This window comes from Lontra canadensis, unplaced genomic scaffold, assembly GCF_010015895.1.
Source record: "Lontra canadensis isolate GAN:19392208 unplaced genomic scaffold, GSC_riverotter_1.0 scaffold32, whole genome shotgun sequence".
In the NCBI taxonomy this organism is placed as follows: Eukaryota; Metazoa; Chordata; class Mammalia; order Carnivora; family Mustelidae; genus Lontra; species Lontra canadensis.
Window position 1 is genome coordinate 18,687,741 of NW_022631026.1, and position 21,732 is coordinate 18,709,472.

At 36.5% G+C, this 21,732-nt stretch overlaps 1 long non-coding RNA gene across 1 annotated transcript in view; it reads left to right on the forward strand.

Annotated features, from left to right (window-relative positions):
- The window catches only part of LOC116873229, a 63,721-nt gene that overhangs the window by 8,896 nt on the left and 33,093 nt on the right, over positions 1-21,732 (forward strand). Inside the window, exon 2 of the long non-coding RNA XR_004383762.1 lies at positions 13,846-13,980. This is a non-coding gene — a long non-coding RNA (uncharacterized LOC116873229). The remainder of the gene's footprint in view (positions 1-13,845; positions 13,981-21,732) is intronic.

Consider the following 21,732-nt stretch of genomic DNA (forward strand, 5'->3'; position numbering starts at 1 on the left):
AATAAATAACATAGTATTGGATTATAACCCAAAGTATAGAATAATTATCCCTAAGTCCATACTGATTAAAAGAAGTGACTGATTAAATGAGTGCCCCCCACTTATTTATTTATCCTGTACAGAAGAATTCAAAGTAATTTATGCAGATACTTCCCTTCTTTAAGGAGGTGGAAACTAATTCCCCATTCCTTGAGTGTGGGCTGCACTTAGTGACTAAAAGGGAATGCTTATTTGTGTGGAGGATGCTTAAGATTAAATAAGGCAGGGATCAAGGAATTTTCATGGGGTGCAGCATTAAAGAAATTGGTGATCTCAGTGGGACCAGTTCTAGGGGGAAGGTAGATTGTTTTGGCTCTTAATGTATACGTCTCTAACTTTAACTAGTCTTATAGAGTATTTATTCTGTGTGTTCTTACTGGAAGATTTAGTCACAAACTGACAGCTACTGAGTGTCTATCAAAAACTCACTTAAATATCAAATCTGGGAAGATAGTATAATGAATATCTTAATGATGTATTCATCTGGTTTCTTGTATTAAGTTTTCATAGAACAAAAGTGTCAGGACCATGTCATCTCAGTTTTCCCAACACGAAAATGCCTGTACTGAATTCTGATTTAATGATATGCTTTTTGTCTGTATAGAATCGATCTGTAAAAAATATCATTTGAATGATGCACATCTTCTAAAATTATATTTGAAACTGTAGTCTGATTGGTTCGTTATTCTTTATAGGAATGCATATGATTCAGGTACAAAATTTATGTTTTCTTCTTAATTAAAAATTAAAAACTTACAACCTGGAAAACATAGACCTAAATCTGATACTCAGTGTTTATATGCTGCTGATACCATGAGCTAGATAGTGTCTGTTCAGTTGCCTACTGCCATATAACAAATTACCCCCAAACTTAGTGTCTTAAAACAACGTTGATTTGTTATTTTGACAGTTCTGTGGATCAGGAATTTGGGCAGTGCGTGGCTAGGGGATTCTTCTGTCCTCTGTGACTTTCAGCTAGGATCTCTCACTCAGCTGGTGGCTGAGCAGGGCTGGACAGTCTGAGAAGGTTCTGTCACATGTCTGGCACTTTGACCTGTCTCCACATGGCTTCTCCATGGTATGATAGTTTCAGGGTAGTTGGATCTCTTATGTGGCTTCTAGCTTCTCAGGGAGAGAAAAGGGAAACTGCCAATTCTTCTAGATTCTAGAGCTTGAAAACGTCACTTTTGCTACATCCTGTTGGTCAAAGCAAGTTACAAGGCCAACCAAGATTTAAGGAGCTGGGACATAAGCCCTATCTCTCTAAGTTTTTTTATTTAAGTAGTCTCTACACCCAACATGGAACTTGCACTCACGACCCTGGCTGAGAATAAAAGTCACATGCTCTTCCAACTGAGCCAGCCAGGCGCGCCTGCCCTCCACCCCCGTTCTTCGTCCCAACTCTTTTTTTTTTTTTTTTTTTAAAGATTTTATCTATTTATTTGACAGAGAGAGAGACAGCAAGAGAGGGAACACAAGTAGAGGGAATAGGAGAAGGAGAAGCAGATTTCCCGCTGAGCAGGGAGCCCGATACGGGGCTCGATCCCAGGACCCTGGGATCATGACCTGAGCCAAAGGCAGAGGCTTAACCCACTGAGCCATCCAGGTGCCCGGAGTATCTTGATTTTAAATTACAACAGCCTCTGCTAGACTATGCTCCACAAAGTTTACGAGGGCTTAAATGTAATATATATGGAAATATATCAGTAAATATTCCAGATCAGGGGAACTAAAATAAAACAGAAAATTCTCATAATACAGCCCTAAAGAAAGATGTTTTGAAGACTTTTAACTCTTAATAAACCAAGATACTTATTAATCCAAGTTTGTGACTTGTCTTTATACTTTCATTACACTTTTGAAGAGCAGAATTTAAAGATTTGTTTTATTGTGATATATCAGTTTTTTCCTTTATGGTTTGTGCTTTTTGTGTCATACCTGAGAACTATTTACCTAACTTGGGTTGGCAAACTATACCTGATTCAACCCACTGCTTGTTTTTGTAAATAAAGTGTTGCTGGAACAGGACCATGCCCATTTATTTACCTACTGTCTATGGCTGCTTTCATACTATAGTGACAGAGTTGAATATTTATAATAGAGACTGAATAGCCCATAAAATTTAAAATATTCACTGTAGGGGCACCTGGGTGGCTCAGTGGATTAAAGCCTCTGCCTTCGGCTCAGGTCATGATCCCAGGGTCCTGGGATCGAGCCCCACCTCGGGCTCTCTGCTCTTTGGGGAGCCTGCTTCCTCCTCTCTCTCTGCCTGCCTCTCTGCCTACTTGTGATCTCTGTCAAATAAATAAATAAAATCTTTAAAAAAATAAAATAAAAATAAAATATTCACTGTATAGCCTTTTGCGGAAAAAGTTTGATAACCCATAACCCCTGGGCTAACCTAGTGTTCCCAAATTTTCTCCTGTGTTTTCCTCTAGAGGTTTTATATGTTTGCATTTTTAAATATTTAGGTCTATTAATTTTTGTATAAGATGTGAGATATGAGTTGAGTTTCTCCTTTTCTTCCCCATATGGATTGTCGGTTGTCCCAGCAGCATTTGTTACAAAGGCAATTCTTTTTGCATTGAATTACCCTGGTACTTTTGTTGACCATCAGTTGACTGTGAATTTGTAGATATGTTTCTGGATTGTCTCTTCTGTTCCCTTGGTTTGTATGTTTATTTTTATGCCAGAATTACAGTGTCTTGATAACTATCGCTTTATAGAAAGTCTTGAAAGCAGGTAGTGTAAGTTTTCTAACTTTGCTCTTTTTTGTTTTTCCAAAATTGTTTTGAATATTCTAGGTTCTTGGCATTTCCATGTAAATTTTAGACTCAGCTTATCAGTTTTTACAAAAAAAATCTGCTGGGATTTTAATTGGGACTTAAATCTATAAATTGCTATTTTAACAATATTGGTGGAGCTATTCTTTGAAAACAGTATTTTTTCATTTATTGAAGTCTTTGATTTTTCACTCAGAGTTTTGTATTTCTGAGCACACAAATCTTCCATTTATTTTGTTATATTTATTCTATTTTTTTGATGTTAATATAATCTCTACTGTTTTGTTCATTTGTAATTATTCATTTCTGCCATATAGAAATATAGTTGAATTTTGTGTGTTGACTTTGTATTCTGCAATTTTGCTAAATTCTTTCATTAGTTTTAGTAGTAGATTCTTTGGATTCTCTGTATAGACAATCCTGTCATTTGTGAAAAAAGCGTTTTGATCCTGTTTTTTTTTTTTTTTTTCATCTCTAGGCTTTTATTTATTTTTTCTTGTATTATTGTACAAGTACAGTACAGTGAATAAGAGTGGTGAGAGCAGATGTTCTTGCCTTATTCCTGATCCTAGAGGGAAATAATTTAGTTTTTCATGATTATGTATATTAGCTGTAGGTTTGTTGTAGATTCATGTCCTACCTAGGCTGAGGACATTTCCTTCTGTTCCTAGTTTTCTGAGAGTTTTGAATCATGAATGACTGGGCTTTTTCTAATACTTTTTTTTCATCTGTTAAGATGATCATTTATGTTTTAGTCCATTGTTAGGGTAAATTTCATTGATGGGTTTTTTTCATATATTGAACTATTATTAATATAGCATTCCTGGGTTAAATTTTATTTGGTCATGATATATATCCCTTTTTATATATTGCTGGATTCATTTTTATAATATTTGGTTAAGATATTTTGTGTCTGTTGGGGCGCCTGGGTGGCTCAGTCATTAGGTGTCTGCCTTAGGCTGGGGTCATGTTCCCGGGGTCCTGGGATTGAGCCCTGCATCAGCCTCCCTGATCATTGGGAAGCCTGCTTCTCCCTCTCCCACTCCCCCTGCTTGTGTTCCCACTCTCACTGTCTCTCTCTCTGTCAAATAAATAAACAAAATCTTAAAAAAAAAAGATATTTTGTGTCTGTTTATGAAAGGATGTTGTCTATAGTTTACTTTTCTTAAGGTTTTTTTCCTTTTGTCTGATTTTTATATCAGAGTCACGCTAAAATTTACGAGTAGTGCTTATAAAATGAATTGGGAAGTGTGTTCTTCTTACATATTTCTAGAAGAGTTTATGTAATATGGTATAACTTTCTTAGATGGTTGGCAGAATACACCAAAGTAGTCACTTGTCCTGGAGCTTTCTTCATGGGAATGTTTTTTTTTAAAGCTTTTTTTTTTTTTTAAGACTTTATTTATTTGACACAGAGAGAGAGATCACAAGTAGGCAGAGAGGCAGGCAGAGACAGAGGCGGAAGCAGGCTCCCCACCCAGCAGAGAGCCCGATGCGGGGCTCGATCCCAGGACCCCGAGATCATGACCTGAGCCGAAGGCAGAGGATTAACCCACTTAGCCACCCAGGCGCCCCCATGGGAAAGTTTTAAATTATGAATTAAATGTCCTTAGTATATTAAGAGCTATTCTTATTATCTAATTTCTTCTTTTAGTGAACTTGGTAGATTGTCTTCAAACTTTCAAGAAATTGGTACATTTTATGGAAATTATAAAATTTATTGCTGTAAATTCTTCATAATATTCTCTTGTTATCCTTTTAATATATATAAGCTCTCTAGTGGTATTGTCTTTTCATTCCTGATACAAGTAATTTGTGGCTTCTCTCTTTTTGTCTTGATCATCCCGAAGTTTATTCAACTTTATCTAATGTTTCAAAGAACTAGGTTTCAGTTTCATAGATTTTCTCTATTTTTTTTTATTTCATTTCTTCCTTCTAAATGCTTTGTGCTTAATTTACTCTTCATTTCCTGCTTCTCTAAAATGAAGGCTTATAGTATTGATTCATGTTTGTTCTCTAATATAAACATTTACTGCTCCAAGTTTCTAAGAAATGCTTTAGTGGTATCCTACAAATTTTGATATGTTCTAATTTTCATTCAATTAAAAATGTTTAAAAATTTTCTTTTATTCTTTTACCCTTGGGATATTTAGAAGTATGTTGTTTAATTTCTAACCCTTGGTTATTCTTTATCTTTCAGTTACTGATTCTGATTTAATTCTGTTTTGGCCAGAGAAAATATATAATTTGACTTTAATTCTTTTAAATATCTTGAGGTTCATTTTGTAGCTCAGAATATGGTCTTTCTTGGTGAATTCCATGTGCCCTTGAAAAGAATATGTATTCTGCTCCCATTGTGTAAAATGTTCTATAAATGTCCAATTAGGTCAAGTCAGTTGATAGTGTTTTTAAGTCTTCTTTATGTTAGTGATTTTCTTTTTCTTCTGTCAATTAATAACAGGGGAGTAGTAAGGTCTATAACTGTAATCGTGGATTTGTCTAATCTCCTGTTTTATTAGTTTTTGTTTCATTTATTTTAAAGCTGTGTTATTAAGTGAAAACACAGTTAGGATTGCTATGTCTTGGTGAATTCATCCTTTATCCTTATGTAGTATAAGTGTCTTGTGATAGCATATAATTGGATCTTGTTTTTAAAATTTGATCTGATAATTTCCATCTTTTAATTGGGTGTTTAGATAATTTTTATTTAATATAATCATTAATAAATCTGTCATCTTGCTAGCTTTCTATTTTTTTATGTTTTAAAAATTTTTGAGTCCTTTTTTTTTTTTTTAAGATTTTATTTATTTATTTGACAGACAGAAATCACAAGTAGACAGAGAGAGAGAGGAGGAAGCAGGCTCCCTGCTGAGCAGAGAGCCCGATGCGGGGCTCGATCCCAGGACCCTGAGATCATGACCTGAGCTGAAGGCAGAGGCTTTAATCCACTGAGCCACCCAGGCGCCCCCTTTTTTTTTTTTTTAAGAGAGAAAGAGTGATGGAGTGTGAGTGGGGAGGTGCAGGGAGGGACAGAGGGAGAGAGGGAGAGGGAGAGGGAGAATCCTAAGCAGGCTTCATGCCCAGTGCAGAGTTTGATCTCATGACCCTAAGATTATGACCTGAGCTAAAATCAAGAGTTAGACACTTAACCGACTGACCTACACTGGTACCCCAGCTAGTTTACTATTTTTGAATATTTTAAATTTATTTTTTTCCTCTTTTCCTGCCTCCTGTTGAATTAATTCCTTTTTCATAGTTATATTTTATATAATACTCTTGGCTAATTCTATATGTCTAGATACACATGTATATATATATACACACATATATACATGTATAATCATATACACATACATATGTATGTATATATACTTATATGTGTGTATATACCTGTATATTTTAGCAGTTGCTCTAAGTCATGGTTTCTGGAGCTTCGCACTGCTGGTATTTTCAGTTGGATAATTCTTTGTTATTGAGGACTGGAGGGGATATCCTATATGCAGTGTAGGATTTTCAGTAGCATCTCTGGCCTCTGTTGACTAGATGTTAGTAGTGGCCACTCCCCACCCCCACTTGTGATGTTTCCGATGGTACCTGGGTGGCTCAGGCAGTTAAGTGGTGGACTCTTGGTTTCAGTTCAGGTCATAATCTCAGGATTGTGAGATTGAGCCCTGTGTGGGGCTCCATGCTGGGTGTGAAGCCTGCTTAATATTCTCTCTCTCCTTCTCCCTTTGCTCCCCACCCCATTGCTTATGCATATGTGCCCTGTCTCTCAAAAAAAAAAAAAAAAAAAAAAGTTTCTGGGCTTTGCTACATGTCACTGAGGGAGAATGAGAACCATTACTCTAGAGTTTAAAAAATCTAACTTTAACTTATGACAGTCTTTACTTACACTTATTTATTTTTTAAATGATTTTATTTATTTATCTGAGAGAGGAGAGAGAGAGTGCGTGCACACATGTCAGGGACGGGGAGAGGGAGAAGCAGACTCCCCACTGAGCAGAGAAACCTGACTTGGGCCTCAATCCCAGGATTTGGGGATCATGACCTGAGCTGAAGGCAGACGTTTAGCCGACTGAGCCACCCAGGTGCTCCGACAATCTTTGTTTAAATAACATTATACTATTTCGTGTGTCACATGATCACTTTTGACCATATACTTTAATTTCTACTTTCTCTATGTTGTTATGATTTTACTTCTATATATGTTATTAACCCCACAATGCAATACATTATTATTTTTTGTGTTCTGGTATAATCTTTAAAATGAATAAAAATAAGAAAAAAAACCAGTCTTGGGATGCCTGGGTGGCTCAGTCAGTTAAGTGTCTGCCTTCGGCTCAGTTCATGATCCTAGGGTCCTAGGATTGAGTCCCCCCACTGGGCTTCTTCCTCAGTGGGAGCCTGCTTCTTCCTCTGCCTGCCACTCCCCTGTGCTTGTGCGTGCTCTCTGACAAATAAGATCTTCCAAAAAAAAAAAAAAGGAAACAAGAAAAAAACAGGCTTTTATATTTACCTTCTCTTTATAATCCTCATCATTTCTTTTTGTAGACTACCCACATTTTCACCTGGTAATTTTCAGTCCTGCCTAAAGAACTTCCTTAAACATTTTTGGTGTCTGCAGGCAGTGCATTCTGTCAGGTTTTATTCGTCCAAAAATTCTTTCTTTATTCATTTTTGAAAAAATATTTTTCTGGTTATAGAATTCTATGTGCAGCTTTTATCTTTCTACTCTATTGTCTTTTCGCTTGTATAATTTCCCGAAGAAAAGGAAATACTGATCTTTGTTCTTTGTATGTAATTTTTCCCCCCTTTGCCTTTGAGATTTTTATCTTTGTTTTTCTGCATTTTGGCTATGATATATCCATGTATATTTGTTTGTGTGTGTGCATTTTGGTATTTATCACGATGAGGATTCTGTAGGATTTTTTGCTTTCTGGTTTGTTGTCTTGGATTCAGTAGGGAAAATTCTTAGCCATTATCTCTTTACATATTTCTTGTATCTCATTTTGTTTATTTGTTTCCTTTTCTTGGGGCTTCAATTGAATGGAATTTGAAGACATTTTGATAGAGTTCCACGATTCTTGGCTACCCTGACATGTATTTTTCCCTCACTTTTTTTTATACCATGGTTTCATTTTGAATTATTTCTATTTTCTTGTCTTTAAGTTCACTCATTCTTTCCTCCTCTGTGTTATTTCTATCTTTTATATTTTCCTTCCTTTGAAGTTTCCATCTCAGTGCTGAAAAGGTCCATCTGTTTGTGCATGTTGTCCATCATTCGTACTAGACCCTTTTACATATTTGTAGTTATTTTTAAATGTCAGTAGCAGAATAATTGCTGATTTTGTTGCTTGCTTTATCTTTTGACAAAGGGTTATTTTTTTTCTTATTTTTGTGTAATTATTTAATGCTCATCATTGTGTACAAAAGAGTAGGAGAGATTGAAATGATCCTCTTCTTTCATTAGGCTGTTTGTATTGGAGGTTGAGTCAATCTAATCACAAATCCAGCTAGGTTTGGATTCTTTTGCCTTTATTACCTTGGTTGTACCACAGGCTTCAAATTTCTCCAACAGTGGCTGCTATTTCCTTGTGTTAAAAGTGTGGCATGTAGTACTACATGGTTTTTCTGTGTTTCTATACCACCCTCATCTTTCAACAGTATTTGGATATTTGCATTAGAGAGATTTCTCTTTATGTTACTGTCCCTCTCCCAGTAATTATTGTTGCTTATTACCCAGTGCTTTGCTTATGGGGCAGGTTGAGGTTCTTTTGTTCTAGTCCAGACCCAATCCTGGTCAGGCCCTAAGTTTCTGGGTGTTGGTGAGATGGGGCTTTCTTAGCTTTTCTGCTCTTTCTCCTTTATGGCAGTCGACTTCTTTCGTATATTTATAGTTGGTTATTGCCAGGAATATCCTTTCCCTCCTCTGTGGTAGTTGATCTCTTTTGATATTGGTGTAGGATCCTTTGCCCAAGATTTTTTCCTGTTCCCCCTCCCCAGTAGTGGCAGAATTAATTTTTGTCTCTGCCTTTTTCTAGCATCAGTGTATCTTTGCCTGTGTCTGGGGACTTGACACTATTTTCTCCCCCTCCTCCAGAGGCAGAGGCATTTTGTTTCTGTTCTCTGAAGCAGTGGATTTTTGCCTGGACCTTAGAGTGAGAGGGCTTTCTTTCCTTCCCCTGGTGGCTCTAGGCTTTTGCTCTGTGTTTAAAGAAAGATTGGGGAATTAGGGCTTCAGGCCAGTACTTGTCACCTCCTGCATACTTGCCCCATTGATGAAGGGCTCTCTCTGACTTACCTTTAATTTTTCTTATGAGCACCTGGTTGAGGCATGTAGAAGAACTTAGAGTTGAGTGTAAGCTCCCCTTGTGTCAGGGATCCCCAGCCATTCCTAACTGTTACACGAGTCTACACTTGGTCTTTAAGAATTTGTTAAAATCTTAGTTGGTTTTTTGGGGGTGCCTGGGTGGTTCAGTTGGTTAAGCATCTGCCTTCAGTTCAGGTCATGATTCCAGGGTCCTACGATCAAGCCTGGCTTTGGGCTCCTTGCTCAGCTCTGCTCTTCCCCCTGTTTGTGCTGTCTCTCTCTCTCAAATAAATAAAGTCTTAAAAAAAAAAACTTAGCTGATTTTTTTCTTACACACCTTTATGGTGGCCCCTTCTTTTTCTGTGACCTGCCAAAGGTAAAACAGATTATGTGTATGGTCTCTCCTTGGAGGACCTTGTCCCTCTTTGGAATTAAATTTACTTGATTGCCTTGTGACCTCAACTCTTTGTTAGGCTCAAGGTAAGTTTTGATTTGATAGATCTTGCTTTTTCTTATGAGGGTGGTATTGACATTACTTTGTGGCTTTCTGCATTCTAAGTGGAAGTGGAACTAGAGTTCTTGACAAGGTGTGCTATTTCAAACAGCTCTTTATTCTGATGCCTCTTTAATGCTTTCTCTTGCCTTCTTGTGCCCCTTGTGCATTTCTGCCGCCTCTAGAGCATTTCTTCTTTTAGGATTGAACCTAAGGGACTGTGTCTGTTCCTCTGTGAAGCCTCTCCTGATTCCACTAAGTAGAGTGGAACATTTATTTGTACAACTGTCTTGACTCTTGTGTAGCTGTATTTCATTTTTGCAGGCTCACTGAAGCTTAGTGAGGTTGGGCATCTTTTAGAATCTGAGGCTTCTCACTCTGAGAACTATCCCTTTTTTTTTTTTTTTTTTAAGATTTTATTTATTTATTTGACACAGAAAGCAAGCACACAAGCAGGCAGAGCTTCAGGCAGAGGGAGAGGGAGAAGCAGACTCCACACTGAGCAGGGAGCCTGATGCAGGGCTCAATTCCAGGACCCCAAGATCATGACCTGAGTCAAAGGCAGATGCTTAACCAACTGAGCCATCAAGTCACCCCTAAGAATTATCCTTCTGCTTTCAGAGTTTATGACTAGAACAGTTGATAGATTTTAGACAGGCTCATGGAGTAAACTTGAGAGAAAAGGTAAAGTGATGTGCAAGAGAACTTATATTTATCGGTAGAATATAAATTTGTGAAATTACACCGCATAGGTTCCTGTGCTGTTTGGTTTGTACAGTTGTTTCTCTTGAATTCTAAATTACTTTCAGAAATAAGACTTAAGTTTGTGGAATCTAATTTCTTAAAACTGTGGGCTTGGTTACACAAACTAGTATGTATTCACATAATAAAATGCCATAGAGCTTTAGAAACAATGAAGAAATACATCCTAACATGGAAAATCTTCAGGATATTCTGAGTGAAAAAAAAAATAAGGTGCAAAACTGGACATTTTATTTAAGAAGATAGGAGGAATAAGACTATTTTCAGTTAAGTGTATTTGTCTAAAGAATTGCTGGAAGGATATAGAAGAAACTAATAAAAGTGATGACCAGTAGTCCTCAAGGGCATTGCGAGCAGCATGTGGATGACATAGGAATGAGACTGTTCAAATACATGTTCCTTTCACATCATTTTTCAATTTTTGATAAAATATTTTCAAGTCAATGTAGCATGTAAAAAATGTAAGCTAAAGGGGTGCTTGGGTAGATCAGTTGGTTAAACATCTGCGGTCAGCTCAGGTCATAATCTCAGGGTCCTGGAATTGTGCCCCTTGTTGGGCTCTCTGCTCAGTGGGGAGTTTCCGTCTCCCTCTCCCTCTGACCTTCCCCCTGCTCCTGTGCGGGCACTTTCTCTCTCTTTCTCAAAAAAATAAATAAAATCCTAAAAAAATGTAAACTAAAAATAATAAGCGTAACTTTGTGGATCTTAAAAGATAATAGGAAGATCTGAAAAATACTTCAGAGCTGATAGAAAAATGTTGGCCTATGAAGTAAAAATTGTGTGTGAGATACCTTTATTTTATGCAAATCAGATTTTACAAATGAAAAGATAAATGCAAAACGTGGAAAATTACAAAGAACGAGGTTTAATGAAATGTGGCTCCAGGTGAATAAATATATAAAAGTGAGGTTTTCTAGCACGATTAGAAAGGTTTTAATTCTAGACTCAGTAGTGGAATGCATGAGCCCTTAAAACAGAAGGGAGCAGTGTGCGTAGGCAATAACCATAGCAGAAATACACAGCACTCAGAGTAGACTGGGTCACCATTTCTTACTCATGAAATCACTTGGCATGTCCTCCGAAACAAATAAAATGTATCTAACTGTTGTCGGGAAGAATAGAAGATGAGAATACCAAAAGATGAGAATGAGAATACCAAAGAATATTTTTATCACAAAGTAAAACCTAAGGAAACATTACTTCCACAGATTATAGCTCAGAAATCAACCTTTTGTAGAAAAACAAATGAAATATGTGAAAAGAAAGCTTATTTAAAAAAAGAAACTTTATAAACCAAAGGATGGTGAGAATTAATTAGATGTTAGAAAAACTGGGCAATTCCGAAACAATTTACAGTCAAATTTCATTCTATACATCTTTTGGAATGAAATATTGGAACAATTAGCCCACAGAAAGGCAAATATTAAGAGTATTTGTCTGCTGTTATTGAAGGGGGAGAAATTTCTAAGCTGAGAAATAGTAAAAGAAATGGAGAAGGCAGTGATGGACAAATCTGGCCACCTGAATATAACAAATTTTTATATTAAAAGCCAGCAATTGAGAAAATGATCCAAGTAAATGGAAGAAATAGTGTTTTCACAATATAAATAACCTACACAAACAGTAGAGGAAAACATGAAGAAGTCCCTCTCCCATCCCACCCCCTGTGGGACTGGAAGCGGAAGTGTGGCTCAGGTTTGAAAAGAAAGGCACTATGAGTCATGGGGGAAGGAAGGACCTGATTAATGACACAAAAAAGGCTCACTGGGTAACATTGTAACTAACTGGAGAGATGAGACTAGGTGGAGTGCATCTGAGGGATTAAGTCTGGACCTAGGTTACAAAAGGTAGATGGGGTATTGCATGGCAAAGAGAAGAGAGCAGGATAGCCAGATGGCCTGAGCCTGAGGGAAGGAGTGGGATTGCTTGTGACTTAGGGTCTAGAAATATCACTGTGGAGAAGGTTGATCCCTACTGCCTTAGCCTTCACTCTAGAGGGTTCTTCTCAAGAGACTGATTTAGCCCAGGGATTGAAAGAACTATTCATTGATAAGTTGAGGATGTAGAGGTGATTTGTTTCACTATGGTAAAAGAGGTTTCCAGGAAAAAGGTTGGAAGGAAGGACAACAGTGGGGGAAAACATGGGGTGGGTGAGAAAGCACAGAGAGCATTGTGGGCATGAAAATAGGGGAGAAGGTAGCTGGCCAGAATGGTTTGTATTTTGAGTAAAGCCCAAGGGTGATGGGTGGAAGCCATAGAATTGACTAGCAAGATTCCTGAATCGACCTGTGATAATAATGATTTCTCTGGACCTAATGCTGTGTCTTGGTGATCTAAAGGCAATATTACATTTAGTAAAAAGCTTAACCCTGGGTGGTAAAGCCTAAATTAGTTAGGCTTTAAGTAATGAAAGCCAGTAGGTTTCACATTTCTTAAGCATTCTCTGATGTCTGCCTAGTCCCCCCATTGTTAGGAGTTTTTATTTATTTAACTATTTATTTATTTATTTATATTTTTTATTTTGTTGTTTGAGAGAGAGACAGAGCAGGAGAGTGAGTGAGTGAGCACAAGCTGGGGGAGGGGTAGAGAGAGAGGGAAGCAGACACTGATGAGCAGGGAGCCTGATGAGCACAATCCCAGGACCCCGGGATCATGACCTGAGCTGAAGGCAGAGACTTAACCATCTGAGCCACCCAGGGACCCCTAGGAGTTAGCTTTGAGATAAAAGTGGGAAGAGAATACTACCATTAGTTTAAAAAAAAGTTTGTCCTGTCCCACTGCCAATGACCCAGTAATGAATGCTAGCCATTACACTGGGGTGTCTTCTGCTAGGAATCCCATTTCCTCCTACTGTTCCACTTTACCTGAAACAGGTTACTGAGGCCCCTGCTGCTGGGGTGACCTCAGCAACTCTGATGATTAAGCTGATAGTTGAGGGTCCTGATCTTCTTGGAATACCATTGCAAAACCCAACTTGCTCTGTATAGCTGCATTGGGATATGAACCTTTTTAAAGTGAGTAACTAATGATCTCTTATAAATTTAATTTTTTATTTAGCCATTAATCTTTCATTTTAATTTTTAAAGTCTGTAGTGGGACAAGAATGAGAATTGGCATTTCTTTTTTTTTTCTTTTTTCTTTTTTTAAAAGATTTTATTTATTTATTTGACAGAGAGAGACACAGCAAGAGAGAGAACACAAACGGGGAGTGGGAAAGGGAGAAGCAGGCCTCCCGCCAAGAAGGGAGCCCAACATGGTGCTTGATCCCAGGACCCTGGGATCATGACCTGAGCCGAAGGCAGATGCTTAACGACTGAGCCACCCAGTCGCCCCGAGAATTGGCATTTCTTGAAATAAAGCTTTGCATGCTTACAGGGAAACAGTGATATGTAGTAGAATCTAAGATATGTAATGTTTTCAGTAGACTAAATAAATGTATCTTCTTTTTCTTACTTTAGATCTGTGCATATTAGTGGAAATGTAACTGGAACTGACTCTGATGATAAAATCAAGGACCATCAGCAAGAGCATGCAGTAGGAAATTTTGGTTCCAAATGAAGACATCAGCATTTAGAATTTCTGCTTTTTCTGAGGTATTTGAAGCACAAATTTACTTTAATCTGATTCCTTGGAACTCACTTTATAATGTTGTTTTCTATATATAGATTTCATAAGTTTAGAAGTTTTTATGTTAGAATGGTTAGCTTTTATTTATTTATTTTTTAAGATTAATTTATTTAGAGAGAGCATGTGAGAGCTTGGTGGGGAGGGGCAAAGGGAGAGGGAGAGAGAGTCTTAAGCAGAGTGTGCACTCAGCATGGAGCGCAAGGCAGGGCTCAGTCTCATGACTCTGAGATCAGGACCTGAGCTGAAACCAAGAGTCAGTCAGGTGCTTAACCAACTGAGCCAACCAGCGGCCCCGAGAACAGTTAGCTTTTAGAGAAGAGTTCATTCAACCTTCCCTACCCACTTCCCCCTAAAACTAGTTGAGAAAAAAATCCAGATTTTAAAGGGAGATAGTCTTTATAATTAGTAAAGCATGTTCACTTATAAGAAATCTACTGGGTGCAGATTAAGACTGAGTAAACTATGTTAGAAGAACTGGAATAAGTAAGTGTCAATTTAGTAATTATTTTATGTCATGACCCTCTGGGATGAGCAGCTGAATTCAGCCCTCTAACTGAGTCAGCTCACATGATACATGAGATCTTAGCAATTGTCCTTTAGTTTGATTTGGAAACCTTTTTGTTCCTCTTATAAATTTATTATTAAGTGTTTTCTATTCACCAAGAAGTGTCACTCTTTCTCCTCATAGACTGTTCATGTAGGACCTTCAGGATCTGTTGGGTTAGTTTCACTTGGACCAGAAAGGGAGATAAGTAATTAAAGAACCAAGTGACACTTCCACATCGTGGGGTGGATCCCCACCTTAAAGACTACATACGACAGTTGAAAATAATCAAAGGAAATGTAGTGTCAACAGAAAACAAACATAGTACTCTATTTCTAAATACACATATACTCCAAATAGGATATATGCTTGGTTAGGTGTTTATTTAAAAACAAATTATTTTTTCTTTTAATTATGTTTTTTCCAAATAAGAAAGAAGTATGGAAAATAATTATTTTTTTAAAAGATTTTATTCATTTATTTGGCAGAGATCACAAGTAGGCCGAGAGGCAGAGAGAGAGGGGGAAACGGGCTCCTCACTGAGCAGAGAGCTCTACTTGAGGCTCCATCCCAGGATCCTGGGATCATGACCTACGACAAAGGCAGAGGCTTCAACCACTGAGCCACCCAGGGGCCCCTGGAAAATAATTATTTTAAGGGGCAGGTCAAAGTTGGTTGGTTCTCTGTATACATTGTAGAGGTTTGTAGATTAATCTTGCTAGAATACAAAGAAGAAAATCTGAGAATAATGTATCACTTACTGCAAGGATTATTAATTTCATTTTGTTCTGTTTTGGAAGAAGAATATATAAAGCAATAAATTCTAAGATAATAAATAATTCCATGATATTAGAAAATCCTTAGACTGCTTTAGTTATATGGCTGCCTTCTAAAGGGGTTGGTATAACTGAGCAATGTTTGTGAAAGAAAAGTTACCTTGAATCAAATAGCAGGTGAAGAAGAATTAGGTTGCTTTGATAAGAAGTTTTAAAACTGTTCTTGGTGCCTAGTACATGTATTGTACTTCTCTAAAAATTTTGTGGTGTCATTTTGAATCAAAAAGTAATGATAATTAAATATAAATGTCTTGTTATCAGAACCATTTTAAAGATACCTTTTTTTGTTTCTTTCCAATAACATTTAATAACATTCATTGACTGTCCAAGCTTTGCAAAGAACGATTCTAGATACAGGGAAGAATGTAAATGATTCTGTAACTTCATATTTCTAGATATGGGGAAGAATAGAAATTATTCTATAGCTTTATTATAAATGAAGTTGAAGAAATCTTTCACTTCAAATGTTTACTCTTGAGGCTAGGGAAGCTGAATACAGTCATCTGAAAACCATTTAAAAACAATCCTAAAACGAGCACATAAAATCAAATTTTGGAAGCCCTTTCTAAGTAATATAGTACTATGTTCAGATCTCAACAGAAGTTAAGATTAGGGAATAGGAAGTTCTGATCAATTTGCTGACTACTTGGTTTTGGCTGTTAACTATTTATGGTTCTACTTGTGAAAGTGCTATATAGGCTAAATTTATTTGCTTAATTCCTTAAATGGGGATATCTCTAATTAATCAATTTCTTATATCTTCCCACTCATTTACAAGCATTTGCACATGATATCTTTCTTTAATATTTTTCATTTTCCCCTTTGAAAATGAAAAAAAGTGGAAATTTCACAAACTTGTGCTCAGAAGTTATATATGATACATTTTGACAGTCTTTTCTTATAATTTTTTTTGAGGGGACTTTAGATTTTGAGATTGTGAGATTTTGGGGTTTTTTTGAGGAGGAGCCAAACAAAATAAAATCAGTACCTGAATTATGGCCCTAGAACATGTATAAGGTTATATCTTAGATTACAGTTTACATTAAGTTAAAACGGCACCTTAAAAAATACTTTATTTGAACTCAAAACATTTGAAAACAAATGTCTACAGGGTATATTAAGGGAATCGTATTCCCTTGATGCAGTTTTCTCTGTGGCATGATGGAAAGGGCACAAGCTCTGCTCTTCTACTTCCATGCCACCCTGGGGAAATGAACTAGTATTTCTGTCTTAGAAATATTACTTTTTAGACTTGTGATGAAAAGTAAAATGTGTATAAATTATATAAAATAATGCTTCTCATTGTGAGATTAATGAATGTTGTTGCTAAAGACAGAGGAGAAGTATCATTCACGATTATTCTTCTCATAGCAAAAAACAGGTCAACTCACACTACTAGTGAGAAGCTTGTAAAACCAGTTTCAAAGTTAATGGCAAATATTATGCTTGGAGAGAAAGTAAAATGAGCTTTTGGCAAAAATCCCTTATCAAAGGCATACCATCTGGAAAAGCAATTACTGTCATGTGTGCACGCTAGCAGAATTTTTGTTTTTCAGTTGGATGAAAGCACTGATGTTCAGAGAACATACCAGCACTTCATAGAGATGTGTTACTGTTTATCACTGAGAAAGCCTTACTGCAGCAGAGGAGTCTTTGTTGTTATTTTGTTTTGTTGTTGTTGTTCGTGGTGTTTGGTGGCCTTTGTGTTGCCTGAAGAAATTGCATTGGCTCCTGTGATCAAAGCCTCACAAGGTTAGCTGCAGGAAGGGGTTCACTTAATCTGTGAGGACAAGAAATTGTACCAGGTTATCAATTGATGTCTGCTTTTTGCAGGGAGAATTGACATTCAGTGATGCGATTTTTTTAAAAAGATTTTATTTATTTATTTGTTTGTTTGCTTATTTATTTATTTAGAGAGGGCAGGAGCAAGGGGAGGGAGGGTCAAAGGGAGAGGGATTTCTGTGTAAAGCCTGCTGTGGGGCTAGATCTTAGGACCCTGAGATTATGACAGGAGCTGAAATCAAGAGTTGATGCCCAACCGAGTGAGCCACACAGGCACCCCTTGTAATGTGATTTCTGATTGTGCTTTAATATCAAAATGGTAAAAATTGTGGATGCAAGCAGTTCTTGACCACTAAAGCCATGTCTTTTCAGTGTTTTGTGAAGAAATGGTCAGTAAGTATAGGATCCTGCTTTTTCATAGTGATGCATGCTAGCTAGCTCTGTAGTGTGACAGGGCTTTAAATGTTTAATTAGTTTTTTAGTAAAATAAGATAAATATTTCTTTAATATTGATAATGCCATTTCTATGATTTCAGGGGGACACAGCATAGTAAATATATTTGGTATTTCAAATAGAATTTATAAGTTCATATTTACAGTTATGAATTTTAAAGGTGAGGTATGAGGATTTTATAAAAGTCTAAATTATGGTACAAAATATTCAGCCTTTAAGAGTTTGACCATTTCCCATACTTGATGATTTTATCAATTTATCAAAGAAAAAAACAGTGGATTTTTATTATGCATTTTTAAAAACCATCCCTGAATTTTGGAATAGAACATGAAAAAACACTTTTCAGAGCCAAAATGACAGCAGAGAATAGATTAGGAATCTTTCTGTTCCAGTCTTTCAAATTGAAGCATTTAAAATCTAGTTTTGAGTGGTATATGATGCCTTTTTTCTTTCTTTCTTTCTTTTTTTTGCGTTCAGTGGAATGCTGAAAGTAGACTTCAGTGAGAAATAGTGTTAAAAATTCTGGGTCCATGTTCAGCTGTAATATCCAGAGTATATAACACAGCTGATTTATCATTGAGAAGTAGTGATTTTTAATTTAGTAAGAATACAGAATAAGAAAGAAACTACTTGAATATGGAAAGTGGCTTATGGCTAACGATGATTCCAGACATGGGGACTTGAAATCTTTGCAAGGTGTTTATCAAACACTAACAGGGTGTGGCAAGACAACAAAAGTGCTTAATTGAATGGGGTCTGACTGGCCAAAGATGAGGCATTTTGGACATTAGTTAAGTATAACTGCAGTAGGGGCGCCTGGGTGGCTCAGTGGGTTAAGCCGCTGCCTTCGGCTCAGGTCATGATCTCAGAGTCCTGGGATCGAGCCCCGCATCGGGCTCTCTGCTCAGCGGGGAGCCTGCTTCCTCCTCTCTCTGCCTGCCTCTCTGCCTGCTTGTGATCTCTGTCTGTCAAATAAATAAATAAAATCTTAAAAAAAAAAAAGTATAACTGCAATATAATCGATAATATCAAATATATTTAAATCCATGAGTTCATAATGATAGTTAAAAAAAACCAACTCTCATTAGATTTCTTGGGAGTTGGCTGAAGAGTCAGCTGTACCTGAGTGTGACTGAATAGATGAAGAGAGGAAGTTTCTTTTCTGGGGAGTATTCTGGTTGATAAATGAAAAAGGAGTGATAAATAGAACGTTACCATTTTGTAGTGAATTCCTGGACCTAAGTAAAGATTATTGGTGGCTGCTAACATCACACAGAGAGAGAAGACATTAGATTGCTCTCAATAAAAAGTCACAGTATAGCCTCGTAAGTTGAACTTGAACCTGAATCTCATCAAGCTGCTAGCTCCAACCACCAGTTTACAGGAAACCTAGAAATCAGGGAAACAAATAAAACGATACCATGGAGAAGCAGTTAGCAAAATCTAGGCTTTGGGGAAGTCTTTGAGACACATAGCTTGTTTTTTTCAGCAAATAAATTGTAGGGAACAAGAAAAGAAAAATGAGAAGGAAACCTGAGATTAATAGCTGGTTAGACTTTATCTAGGTCCAGATTTTGATAATGTAAATATTTATGAAATAATCAGGGAAATTTTAACTGCATATTTGATACTAAGAAATTATTGGTAATTTTTAGGTATAATAGTGTGTAGTTATATTTAAAAATGAGTCATTACCTTTTAGAGATATGTATTTAAATGATAGTGGATGCAAGGATATATCTGGGATCTATTTCATTATTATCCAGAGTAGAGGGGAGACTGGATGGGGATAAAACCAGATTGGCCTTAGTTGATGTGGTCATTGTTTAAAGTAGGCACTTTAAAAAGCAGTTTCCCAAGGCTTACAATTTAAAAGAACAATATTTCTCAGCACTGTCATTGATGTTGATAGGATTTCAATGAACATAAGTCCTAAAGTTATGCCCTTGATCAAAAGCAGCACCCTGTTTGTCCTTTTTAAAATCTCCCTTTGATCCTTTTTTTATCTAAGAAGAGACCACTAAATTCAGATTCATGTCCCCAGATCTCTCTCTCTCTCTCTCTCACACACACACACACACACACACACACACACACAGTAGGCACTTCTGGTATTGGGGGTGGTAGTGGTATAATTCTTGGTACTATTCTCTAAGATTTTTTGAACATTTCCATGAGATAAAGGTCCAGAAATCTACTTCTCTGTTGGCCTATAAGAGATCAATTGAATTATTTGTACTTAGCAAGCAGCTGAATTCTTATTTCTGATGATTTCTTGAGTCTGTTGGGTTTCTGTATAGAAAATCATATTGCTTACAAAGGACAGTTTTACTATATAGTGCTTACTATTTACCAGGCTTTTATTCTAAGCACTACACATATTAACCCGTTTGATCCTTATAAGAGCTCTAATGAAGTAGTCGTTAACTTGCCCAACATTATGAGCTGGGATTCAAATCCAGACCTTCTACCCTAGAGTCTGTGCTTTCCTAGGATTTTGTATCTCTCCATGTAACTTCTCTCTGCTCTAATCCTTATACCTTTTATTTTTGTTTGTTTTAGTGTGCTGGCTAGACTTTAACTTTTAAATAGCAGTTTTCACTTGTAATTTTGATTTTGGAAGTTGTCTTTATACTGAAGGAATCCAGAGTTCAATTGAGTTTACTTCTTTACAAATATCAGGTACTCACTACTAGTCTAAGAATTAGTGTGTAGCAAGAAACAGAATAAAGTGTATTGTAATTGCTTGTAGTGTTTTGTTTTGCTTCTTTTTTTAAATTTACCTCCTGGTCTGTAAGCAGCCTATTCATGGCTCATTTTACTTTCAATTAATTGTTGATTTCATTGGTCCTATTTGCTGAATTTCTTGAATCTTAGATAAAATTATCCCTTCCGTCTCCCAACCCTCACACCTGTTACATGATTACTTCCCACCTAACTTTACATAGATTACATAAGATAAACTTAGGCAAAGCACTTAGTATATGGTTTAGCATATAATATGTATCTATAAACGTATGCCTTCTGATTTAAAAGGTAACTTCTTTACGATTTTGTTTAAAAATTGTTCCTTTTCTTTAATCTTTAAAATGGGAAAGGGTGAATATGGCTTAGTTATTTTAAGACAAGTCCTAGGCCTGGAATAGGTGGCAAAAACTTGATAATGTGTTCTGGTGGTTTAATGAGTAATCTCTGTGTTGTCTGTAAGGAACTTTTTTTATAATTATTTCTGAGTTTGAGAAAGATTACTGAGAGTTGGTCGTCAAAAGAATACTTGCCTATTAGAGGTTGGTGTGGGAACAATTTAGGGTGAAATGTGACTTGTCCCAACTCCATGGGTTTTAGGATAGCTAAGTTTCATGTAAGGAGGCATATACTTTTCTTACTAGAAGGAAAGTTTTTGGTTTCACCCTCAAGAGAAAGAGATGAATCACAGTTACAGCCTTTTCCTAAAAGTTATAGAAGGTAGCCATCCGAAAACCTGGTATAGCTAGTTAAAAGCTATACTATTTTTCTGTACCACACTCCTTCCTCTAACTCAGGTGCACCTGTGATTTTGTATAGCAATAAACTTTAGCAACCTAATGTATCTTTAGTGGTATTTTTGAAAATGATATTAAACTATTTGGAAACTGAAGATGGTAAAGTACAAGAATTCCATTTTTCAAATGAAAGCTATAATTATTGAGTGGCATAGCTATTGAAATTGAACAATCGGTCACTTGACTACTAAAGTAGAGGTTTTGTTGTTATGGGTTATAGTTTACTGGTTAGAGACAAAAGATACTTTTTGAAGACTAAAATAAATACGTATGATAGAAACTCATTCTCTGATCATGAAAGCTTTCAGTGGAAAGATGAAATACTTTCTAAACTACACTGGATACTTTGGAAACAAAAAGATAGTAGTTAAGCATAGTTGAGAGGTACTCAATTTAGTATCTGTTATCAGTTAGTTAATAAAGTCATTGAGATGTTTATTGTTCCGTACATGATCTTAAATGAGGAGACATAGCTAATGTGGCCATTTACAAAGTTTGGGATTAGTAAATTTTAAAAAAAAAAAAGCTGACATGAGGAAAACAAAAATATAATAATAATA